The sequence below is a fragment of the Papaver somniferum genome, chromosome 5 (genome assembly GCF_003573695.1).
Source record: "Papaver somniferum cultivar HN1 chromosome 5, ASM357369v1, whole genome shotgun sequence".
NCBI lineage: Eukaryota > Viridiplantae > Streptophyta > Magnoliopsida > Ranunculales > Papaveraceae > Papaver > Papaver somniferum.
In genome coordinates, this window is record NC_039362.1 from 179,093,728 (window position 1) to 179,102,817 (window position 9,090).

Below are 9,090 nucleotides of genomic sequence, written 5' to 3' on the forward strand. Positions count from 1 at the left end.
CTCATTAATTCCTCCCCTTGACTTAAATTTAAATTTTTAAGAAGGAGATTCCAAGATTTTGGTGAGTTTGATGAAGAACATCATGAAAAGTTCGTCGTTTTCAACTCTCATAAGGTGATTTCTTCCTTATGTAGCTTACTGACTAGCATCTCTTCCCAGCTCTTTCATGGAGGAGATCGTTTGAGTACCGAAGTGTTTAAAACTTCATATTTACTCCGATCTACAACTCTCCTGAGCTACTTGAGGAAGATTCTAAAAATCTTGAAAATAACAAGAAATCTTAAATAAAAATAATGAAAAAACGTAGATATGTTGATCTTGAGGTTCTTCTATACTTCTTAGGTCGTGAAGATCATTTTTGAGTCCGAGCTGTACTCATTCATCTCAACAGAAATCTACTTTGTAGTGTGAAAACACTTCTCTTACAGAGATTGTGAAAACAATATAGAGTTGTTATTAAGGAGGTAGATTAGATCTTCATACCTCCCTGTTTCTAGCGCCAAAATGTAGCTGCATATTTTCTGACTACTACACCCAAGTAAGATTAAAGACTAAAAACTACTTAAACATACAAGATTTATCATGAACAAGATATAAATAACATAAAATGTAAAGATTGACACAAGCATATAACATGGTTCGTCCATGAAGACCTACGTCCACAGAGAAGAAGATATTTTCTTATTGATTATAAGGTCTCACCCTTGAAAGTGTTACAGATCTCTTCTAGATTTCTCACTTTCTCTCTATCTAAATCTCTCTCAGGAATTCTCTGTAGAAAAACCATCTAAGATTACATAAGTTGTCCATCTCCTGGAACATGGACTGGTATTTATAGATAGAATAAACTCGTGGTCGCTTGATCGTCCGATTTGGGTGAGTTGTCATCCTTCGTCCTGGATCCCTCAGACTCCCTCTATACCGTCCCTCGTGATGGCATATTTGGTTCTCCCTTCGAGTTATCTCGCTCTCCCTTGGATCATGCTGCCCTTCTGTGGAGAACCCCGTGCTTCATCACCTCTGGGTCGTGGTATAGATCGTCCGAGTCTTCTGTCACGATGCCCAACTACCCAAGTCCTGTTCTTATCCTTCATTAAATGCGGTCTTGCTTTTTAGACTTGACCGTCTGAGCAGTTGTGCAGTTGCCTCGACTGAGACAAATCCTTCTCTCAAAGAATGATTCGGTGCTTCAACCTCATCATATCATCATATATTCACCCCTTGGGATGTTGACACGTGGCCGTCGGGTATTTTACCCACACAAATTATACAGCCGTCCGTTGACAGGAAAACTTATAATGTTCGCTCAATTCGAACATTCCCTAATCTGCAGCAAGCACTATGATGTATGAAAAGAACATGCATGGGGTGGAAAACTTAATTAACATCTGATTTGTGGCGCCTATTAACCTATAAAACTCCAACCTATTATAGACAATCCTCATATGATGTATCAAAGAGCAACTGAGCTCCCTACTAACTAAAGTTTGGAAGCATTGACTTTTTTTGGTTACAGACGGTGACATAACCTTCCTCCCCATCAGGTGGAAGTTTAAAGTCCATCTCTCAGTGGGGCGTGAATTATACGCCCGGGCCACAACAGGCGTTAATTTCATCTACGCCCCACAACAGGCATAAATTATATGTATGCCCAAAACAAACGCATATTATACCAACACTCCACAACAAACGAACATTATATTTGCGCTCGACCAAATATGCTCTTCTACCATAGCATAGCACCACTGAGTAAACCCAATTTATTTTGTTTTATTTGGTTTTTGGTCTTTGATTATGCTCGCACCACTGTAGTTGCTATAAGAGAATACTACTTCTCCGCCTATATAATATGTACGGAGGGAGTAAGAACCAATAGCAAGTGTTTTCTTAATTGTAGTTCTTCTTATTGATAGACTTATTTATGTGTCTATTTTGATCTGAATTTCCTATATTTTATGTTTTTGTATTTTTTTTTTTAAGTCTTTGTATGTGTTTTTGGAGAAATAAACTTTTGGGAAAAATTGGATCGAAAAGTGGCATTTGAAACTCGTGAGAAAATTACTAAAGGCACCCCAGAAATGAGTTAAAGGCACTCAGAGTAGTGTTATTAGCACCCAAGAAGAGGTTATAGAGGCACCTGAAATTTTGATAAAAGCACCCGGGATGCTTACTAAGGGCACCCTGATTTTTTTACTATTGGCACCCACTGTTATTTGCACCCCCAGTTTACTACGGACACCCCTGTTCTTCCCCATTAAAATAAAAATAGGCGGGAAAACAATTACAGTCGCTGCGTAATTTTTGGGTTGATTCTGGTCGAGAATTTCTTGGATTTTCTTGCAGGCTAGGATTGAGATGGGCTTGTGAGGACTAAACAGCAAGTTGTTCTTTAAATTTTCAATTATTTAATTACGCTCATGAATGCTTACTCTTATTCTTTCTTGATAGTATTGTAATTTGTATGCATCTTGAGATCTTTTATTACTTGATCAATAACTATCCATTAATGTGCCGACTAAATACTTTTTCGTGATAAGAATAAGATACATATTATACCCATCTAATGGTCTTAATTAATTATTACTAGCCATGAAATCATGAAAAGTAAATTTATAATAACTAATACGGAATATCAGATGTACCCAAACGTATTCCAATCGATACCAAAATGAACCAACACAATTCTTTGCATTTAACTAAACTCTGTAATCTAAGATCGAAATTTGTTTTCAGAATTTGTTTTTGTTTTTTTTTTAATTAATTATTAATAAGAAAATCATTAAGCTGAATCTTTAAGTTAACAGATTGTTTAGGTCCTGCTGAAGTGTATCCATCATCCAGCCTCTTCATAGCAACTATGTCTAATAAAAGTAGATAGTGCATGCTTTGCAAGCTTATGTTCTGCATTATTGGCACCACTAGGTTCAAAAGCACATGAGCAATGATCAAAAGAACTATTTAACATGAAAGATAATATTGTCCTCAATCCAGTTGTCTGTGGTCTATCTCAATGCACTTCTATCTCCATCAATAGCTTTCACTACACATCCACAATCTCCCTCCAAAAGCGGAAGCTCAAGCATTGAGTTCAGCTGTACAATGGACTAACCAAGTCATATATGTGTCACATAATCTTACTCTAGTCCAAGCCATCAATGATGATCCTTAATCACTGTCTTGGAACTTTTTTTTTTCTGTTGTGAACAAATGTAAAATCGAAATTTCTTCTCTTGTAAAATCTAAATGGCTACATGCAAATGAAATATGTAATAAGCAGGCGGTTTCTTTAGCTAAATTAGCCAGGACACACCATGTAACAAAAATTGGGATATATTTGCTTCTGAAGTTCTTTCAGAAATATCCCTTATCATTTTGTAACTCTTTGCTTGTTCAATGAATCAGTTTTTTTAGAAATAGCAACTAGCTAGCCCTTAAGTTTTAGTTGTCACTGCTTTGGTGTCGACTGATTTTTAATATAATTTGCCCTTCTCTTGTCAAAAAAATAAAATAATCTCCCTCTAAAATCAAAACTCCTTTATTATGAAGTTGTATTGAATACAAATGGTATGAACGATACCAAAATAACCCAGAAAATTAACGAATGTTTGTTTGGTCCAGAAACAAAAATTTCAGTTGATGATAACGAATGTTTGTTTGGTGCAGAAACAGAAATTTCAGTTGATGATGACACATCTTCCGAAGATACAGACTCTGAAAGTGAGTCTGATTCTAATTCTGACGACAATGATTTTGATGAAAGGGGAAAGAAGAAGAAAAGGAAAACAATAGTTGATTTTGATGTTCATTGTAGTTTCCAAAGGTTTGAGAGTAAAGGAATCCTCTGTAGGCATGCGATCAAGGTACTAATACTTAACGAGATCCGGTCTATATCTGACAAATACATCTTAAGGAGGTGGAGAAAAAATGTAAAGAGATCGCATACAAAGGTTATTGTGAATTTTACTTTTTGGGAGAATAGTGAAGCATGATGAGATTATTAGTCTCACATTGTTGGGTTATCTAAGATCCTGCAGTTTATAATCTCTTAGAGTAACCACGGTGGACGAGTATGACCAAATATTTGGTCAAAAAACGAGACACAGCGGACAGACTATCGATTAAAATCCGGACCAAAGACCAAATTCCAGACTATATTTGGTCCAACACCAAAACCAAATATAGTCGAGCGAACGTATAGTTAATGCCCCACACCAAGCGGGTGTATAGTTAACGCCCCACACTAGACGTGCATAAAATCTCCGCCCCACACCAGACGTGCTTTATACCTCCGCCCCATATATTTTTCTTTCTTTTTTCTTTTTCTTTTGGGTGCGGCGGGGTTTATACCTACGCCCCACTCTTTATTTTTGTTCACTTTATATGGGGCGGGCTTTATACCTCCGCCCCATTTTTTTTTTCTTTTTTTTTCTTTTTTGTTTTTTGGAATCTTATCGGGGCGAACGTATAGTTTACGCCCCACACCAGGCGAACGTATAGTGTACGCTCGACCAAATTTAGTCTTCTACCCGTAGCGTCACACACCAAACTAAACTCAAATTTGGTCGATTTTTTTGGTCTTTGATCTTTGGTTATACTCGCACCATTGCAGTTGCTCTTAGGGGCCTCTCCACTCATTGTCAATTGATTTTGAGTCGGATGCCCGTATTCTAACATGGTATCAGAGCAGGCTATTTGCGTCGAGTCATTGACCGCGCCTTTACTCCGCGTCCGATTTATTGTTGTCCACGTGTTAGACCCAACGAGGCTACACGTGAGGGGGCGTGCTGAGATTATTAGTCTCACATTATTGGGTTATCTAAGATTCTGCGGTTTATAATCTCTTAGGGGCCTCTCCGCTGTTCAGCGAGGTTGCAGATTTGGCTTCAGTAAGTGATGAACAATGTAAAGATGTTAATGGGTGGTTAGACTGTAAGATCGATGAGCTCGTTGTTAAGCAAAAGGAAGTTGAAAAGGCTAGGATGGTTGAGGTTAAAAAGCTGCACCCACAATCGATGTCAAAGATCCATCAACAAAGAAACGTCCAGGACGACCTAGATCTACAAGACTAAGAGTTAAGAGGAGTAAGAAGAAACGTGCAAAGACAAAATCATCAGCCAGAAAAAACCAGGCAAGGGTTCTAACTTTGTCTTGTTGGTATTAAGATAATTCTTGCACCTTGTATAATTACTACAATACTAAGAGTTAATGTTCTGAACTTTTCATTCCCGTTAGCTATCTAAAATGGATTTGATCCTAAGTATCATGTGTCCATCTAGGTTGTGTTGCGATATTGCAGTAGGTGAGTGTTTCGTTGCATATAGATATTCGACTGATTGGTTAATATTGTTTGTAGGATATTATCATTAACGAGTCAATGCTCCAGGAGAATGTTGTGACATCCCAAATACTACAGTACATACATCAGCAGCAGCAAGAACAACAACAAAAAAGTTAGGTGGTACCCCAAAGTGGTAGAGGCACAAGAGGAGGAAGGGGCAAAAGAGGTGGACGAGGCACACATATAAACAACCCTCGTGGCATGAATACGCCCTATCCAGGTGGACCAAGTCTGAACCATCTCCATGGGAAGTATATGAGCTCTCCTCATGTATCGTATATGGGCAGTATCGCACCTTATGGCAGTAATTATGTGCCTTACATCGACCATCCAGTAGTACCATATACAGCTCATACGGTAAGTAATGTATGTAATTTTGTATGTCAACTTGTGCAAGATATTTTTATAGGGAGACTCTTATGCAGTACTATTTTGGTTCTTATATAGCCAAAAATGGTCACACCCCAACTTTTTGCAGCAGTACATCTACAACTGAGAACCCTGGTTCTTTTTCTGAATTACTGGTAAAGTATCATTTTTTAGCTATTCAAGCTTTGTTATTGTTATTCCAGCCTTCACTATGCTCTTTATTCAATATTATGTATTGTTTTTCATTGAGTAGGAGTCAAATCTTAACCCATGGGAACTTTGCTACTAAAGTCTAACTCAGCTTTTCCAAGATGTCAGATGTTTTTTGATGCCGATCAACTCTTCAAGGAAGCTCTTACGTCCAGAATGACAATAATGGCTCGACTGCAATATGCATTAAGCCCATCTTTTGCTGTGACAGAATATTTTTATTTTGTTTTTCAATTAGTCCCTAATAAGCAAGATAAATAAGTGCTGTTATGACAGACTCTGATTCAGTTGTACCCATTAGCTAAAAAGCTAGAGAGATTATTCAGTTAATTTTACTTTAGTTAAACTGATCCCTTGCTAAATTTTTTGGTGTTTTGGCATGTTGGTTTAAAACTCAAACATTTGTCCAATTTGAAATTGTTTAATTTTACCTATTCGTGGAGTTGCAAAGGTGACCCATTTCGTCTAAATCCATCTTAAGTGTGTTACTCTTCCACTTAATGATACTTACTAGTATCAACTGCCACCACATCCCTACGAGTACACACCAACTCCACCACCACCTTATTACAATCATCATCCACTGCTTGCCCCTCCTAAGAAGGCAACTACGTGTAGCACTGGGCCACTGGAAGTATTGCTCTTCCTTAAAATGAAACTATATACTCGTAGTACTCATGGCATTAAAAAGAAGAGGTACGCTAAAGTCTTGGGAACTATTGCAGTTAGCTTATTACTCATTGCAACTATCTGTCGTGCCGATCGGATGAACTTCCATTGCAATATTACAATCAATCCTGTAAGTATACCCCCACAGCTAATACATACCGCGAAAAGACAAGGCAATACTTGTTAAATTTAAAAATCAAGTGAGGTCCGACGACCCCATTTGTACCAGCCGGCCACCTCCATCCGTCCCTGTTCAAGGGGCAGTATCAACGATGTTCATGGCCTGTAGTTTCTGCAGAATAGACCAACAACTAAACCACTGCTCTTGGGGTGGAAAACTTCCATTCCTTTTGCGCCCCCCATAGGCCATGGAGGGACTAATAGAAAATATTGTTTCTCGGTTCTGAACATAAACTTACAAGCAATAGCTTTATCAATTCAGTCTACGGATCAGGACTTCAAAAATTTGCAAATATTCGTTTAGGTATCCACATATTGTATCTTAGCCGTTAATGTTGATCGACGGCTCAAAGAACACCTGGGACATTCCCAGAAATGCCTTCCATATGTGTCTTCTTCAGAAGAAGTCCGCAAATGCATAAAACTCCTGCAACCGGGCTTGGAGCATGAACTGATTCTCTGTGGACAATGTTTGTATTCGGGATCTCCATATCCACAATGCTTGCAGTGTAATAACTCCTTCTTCAATTTGGCTTTAAGTTCTTTTTGGGAGAACGTTTTTCAATATTCGTCTCATTGACGGGAAACCCAGGAAACCGAGATGCTTGTCCATTGCGTGCTCGTTTTCATTCTATTAGGCTTGCAGTCCAGCCATTTCTTGCTTTGGTAATAGAAATTGATTCAGAAAAGTTCAGCAGTGTAACTGAAGGTGAAGTGATCCAAACATCTCTTGATAATTGGGAGGAAGCTCGGGGTAAGCCTTTTCGTTACGAAGCGTGTTTCAGAATTCTAAAAGATGGTTCATCTCAAGCACATCGTTACTGCACTCGAATTCCGCTGTCGGAATTTACAATGGAAGAAGATGTTGATCTTGTTCGATGTTGGTTACATCGTATGGTGAAACTAATGAACAATGACAATTTCTGGGAAAGAGTATTGGGACATTTTGTAGCATCGCGGAACGAAGCAATAAGAAACAGTAAGAGCCTAGAACTAAGAATTGCATTCATCACTAACGAAGTCAAACATTATATGGAAGTATTATGGATGGTTCATCGTACCAATTCTGGATTATCCAACGAAGAACTGGAAACCATCGCTCATACCTAGTTTACCGAAGAAAGCGGGAGAGAGTTTAGGCATTTTGAATGCTATGAACTTTACAGAGAGAATGTCGTTGGATTTGATGTAGTTTAACGTTTTTGGTGTGGTTTATTAAAATGTAGTTTGATGTTATTTGCAAGTTTAATAAATTGTAATAAATTTCACTGAATCTGAAGTGAAAATCTATTTTAAAATATAAACATTTTCATTCATTGATATTACTGCCAATTCTTTTACAAGATATAAGCTTAGAAAATAATAAAAACTTCAATAAAAATCAAGTACAAGTTTTGGCCTCCTGTTTATCTTCATTTGACGTATTTTCCATTCAACGCGCTCTTTGACAGTTTCACCTTAATTTGTTTTTGAATTTTTTGTTATTAACTTTCAAAACTGGAGCTCTTCTTTGTCTTTTAGCGGAACATTTTCTTGGAGCAACTTCTAAAACTTGCATTTCAATTTTCAATCTTTTTAAAACTCCCACATATCTTAGAAACAACAGCTTCAAGTTTTGCATCGCAAAAAACTGTGATCGACTTTTTAGCCATTTTTAAAATAGAAAATTTAAGTGAATTTTGGTGTGAGTGAATTGTTTGAAGATGGTGGTAATTTATAGAGGTAAAAAGTGAAATTCGAATTTTAAAAAACTACCCGTTGGCGTTCTTGGAAAAAACGTCGGCGCTTTATCTTCTGACGCCGTGTTGGTTCTTCCGTCGCCAGTGTCTGTCCTCCCAACGCCTGTGCTGGATCTACTGACGCCGGCGTTTTAACCTGTCTCGCGCGCCTATTAGTCTAACGCCCAATGCTTTACCATAGTGGAAAATCTAGTTTGGCCATCCAGTTGGCTGAACAAAAAAATTTAGGAATTGCTCTTATCACGTTGCCACAATGCTCGTGATTTTCTTTAATAAAATAAAATAAAAAGTGATTACAGGCGATAAAATAGAAAACTTATTCAGTGGTGCATATCATAATCGCTGACTTGAGTAACCTTGACAAGATACTAGCCCAGGCATTCATATTTATGAGGGTAGAAATATGGATACTAAATGAACAAACTCAAGTTTGTTCATTTTGCTCTCACTACGGACTCAACAAACATGAAAAATGGATGTTCAAACCAACAAATTTGTTGGTTTGTTTATTGAGTTAAAACATATAGCGCGTGCTTGATGAAAGGCCGGGCGTTGGAATGAAAAACGCGGAGTTGGAAGGAAAGC